Source organism: Penaeus monodon, chromosome 3, assembly GCF_015228065.2.
Source record: "Penaeus monodon isolate SGIC_2016 chromosome 3, NSTDA_Pmon_1, whole genome shotgun sequence".
Classification (NCBI taxonomy): domain Eukaryota; kingdom Metazoa; phylum Arthropoda; class Malacostraca; order Decapoda; family Penaeidae; genus Penaeus; species Penaeus monodon.
The window spans coordinates 8858596-8861214 of NC_051388.1; positions in this window are offsets into that span (position 1 = coordinate 8858596).

Sequence of the window (2619 nt, forward strand, 5' to 3'; positions counted from 1 at the left end):
AAAAGTTTAAAAAAAAAATTTTTTTAAATTAAAAACGTTTTTTAAAAAACCCCCCAAAAAAAAAAAAAAAAAAAAAAAAAAAAAGAAAAAAATTTTTTTTTTAAAAAACCCTTTTTTTTTGAAAAAAAATTTTTTTTTTTTAAAAAAGGGGAAAATTTTCCCTTTTTTTTTAAAAAAAAAAAAAAGTTTTGAAAAAAAAAATTTTTAAAAAAAAAAACATTTTTAAAAACTTTTTTGGTTTGTTTTGGGTTTTCCTTTTTAAATTGAAATTTTTTTTTTTAAACCCAAAAAAAAAATGATAAAAATAGGGGGTTGGGGAAGGGGGCGGGGCAAATCTTTTGAAAAAACCCTTTTGGGATTTTTTGGCCGTTTTTTTTTTTTTTCCCCTTTTAAAAACGCGGGGTATTTCCTGGTTTTTTTGCTGGTACCCTTTTCCCCTTTCTTTCCCCGTTTTTTTAAAAAATTGAATTTTTTGGCCCCCCGGAAAACCCCCCCCAAAATTTTCCCCTGGGGGGGCCCCCAATTCTCTTCCCCCCCCCAAACTCTTGCCCTTCTTTCCCCTTTTTTTTTTTTCTTCCCTCCCCCCCCCCTTTTCCCCCCCTTTTCCCCTTTCCCCCCCTCCCTCTTCCAATCCGGGGCAGGGGGGAAAAAAATCACCCCTTTTGGGGAAAATTTTTTCCCCGGGCCCCCCTGTCCCCTTCCCCCTTTTCCATTTTTCCCCCCCCCTCCTCCCCCACCCCCCCCCGTTTTACCCCTCTGCCCCATTATTTTTACCCTTAACCCCCCCCCAAAAAAAAAACCCCCCCCCCCCCCCCCCCCCCCCAAAAAAAAATTTCCCCCAAAAAAAAAAAAAAAAGGGGGGCACCTTTTTAAAAAAAATCAAAACCCCCCCAAACCCCCAAAAAATTTTTTTCCCCCCCCCCGGGGGGGGGGGGGAAAAAAAGGGAGGGGGAAAAGGAGGGGGGGGAAAAGGGGAGGGGGAAAAAAGCGGGAAAAGGAAAAAAAGGGTGAAGGGGAGGGGGGGGGAAGGAAGGGGGGAATAAAAATAAAAAAAGGGAAGAGAGGGAAGGGGGAAAGAGGGAAAGGGGAAGAACCCAGGGTGAAAAAAAGGGGGGAAAGAAGGAAAGGAGGGAAAAAGTTTGGGAAGAAGGGAAAGAGAAAAAGAGAGGGGAGGGGGAAGAGAGAGGAGAAGGGGGGAAAAAAGGGGAGAGGGGGGGGAAGAGGGGAGAAGATAGGAGGGCGTGAAAAAGGTAAAAAAGGAGGAAGTATGGCAGCCAAATAGGGAGTAGAGGGGGCAAAAGCCTCGGGGAAATTTTCCATAAAAAAAGGGATTAGTCTAAAGGCAAGAAATTTTGGGAATTTTTTCTGGGGGTAATATATTTTCTTTTTTATTCCGATGTGCCTTTGTCATTGGGAAAAAAAACGTAAAAAACCCTCCTTACGGAATTTTTTGCGTCATCTTTTCATTAAAAAAATTTATACACACAATATTTTGCTTATGTATAAACAAAAATTACACCCCCCACATACAAACCCACCCAACACCCACGCCATAATTCCCATCACTGAAGCGTTCCTCGTGGGGGGGAACGGGCCAAGTGAACCAAAGTCATTTTTTTCGCATGGGTTTGCGTGGGCTTTGCTACCCGCCCCCCCCCCCGGATTAGTCCGGGGGAAATGAAATCGCCCCACGGCTTAAGGAAATGAAGCGTGTCCCTAGTTTTGGGGTGTTAAGAAGAAGAAAAAAAGAAGAAAAAAAAAGCAAATTAAAAAATTCCAGTCATAAACAAATGTTTTTTGGGATTAGGTGTACTTAATTATAAAATGGTGATTACAATTGTTTTCTCGTGATTAAAAAAAAAAAAATTTTTTTGGGATAAATTTTTTTTTTGGGGAAAAAAATGGTGCTAATCTCCGCTCTCTTTCTTTCAAAGTGGAACAAAAACTTAGCATCGACATGTGTGTTGCCAGCGCAAAAAGGCCGATGCCGATTCCCATGCCCCCGGGCAAAAAACGTGACACGTATTGTCCGCCAAAAAAATTTCGTCAAAACTTAAGGACAAACTTATTACAAAGGGAAACGAGGTTTTAACTCCGTCCCGGTATCCCCAGTCTGACAATTTTTTTTACCCTTTAATTAAAAAATTTCCGTTTTACCGATGCAACGCACGCAAGGCTAAATGCATGAACCAATCACAGTGCATAAAAAGAAAGTATCCCGGTCCAGTCACCGACAGAATGTGTGAGACGCGAGGGGACTGCTTCAGATGTCGATAGAAATTTCTTTGGGTTTAAACAAAGTTTTTTTTTTTAATATGACGATATTTTTGCTCTATTTGTTAATTGGTGTTTTTGATATAAATAAAATTATTATAAATATATATATATTTATATATTTAATACATACATACAAAAAAATTTTTTACATATATTTTATTGTTTTTATAAATATTATATATACTTTAAAATAATATATATATATATATTATAATATTATAATATATATTTAAATAAATATATGGCACCAGTGCAAAAATTTAAAGATGTTAAAAAGCCCCCCCCTTTAAGGGCTGAGGGAAAAAAAAGAGACCCCCTTCCTCTTTCACATTTTTGAGGAGA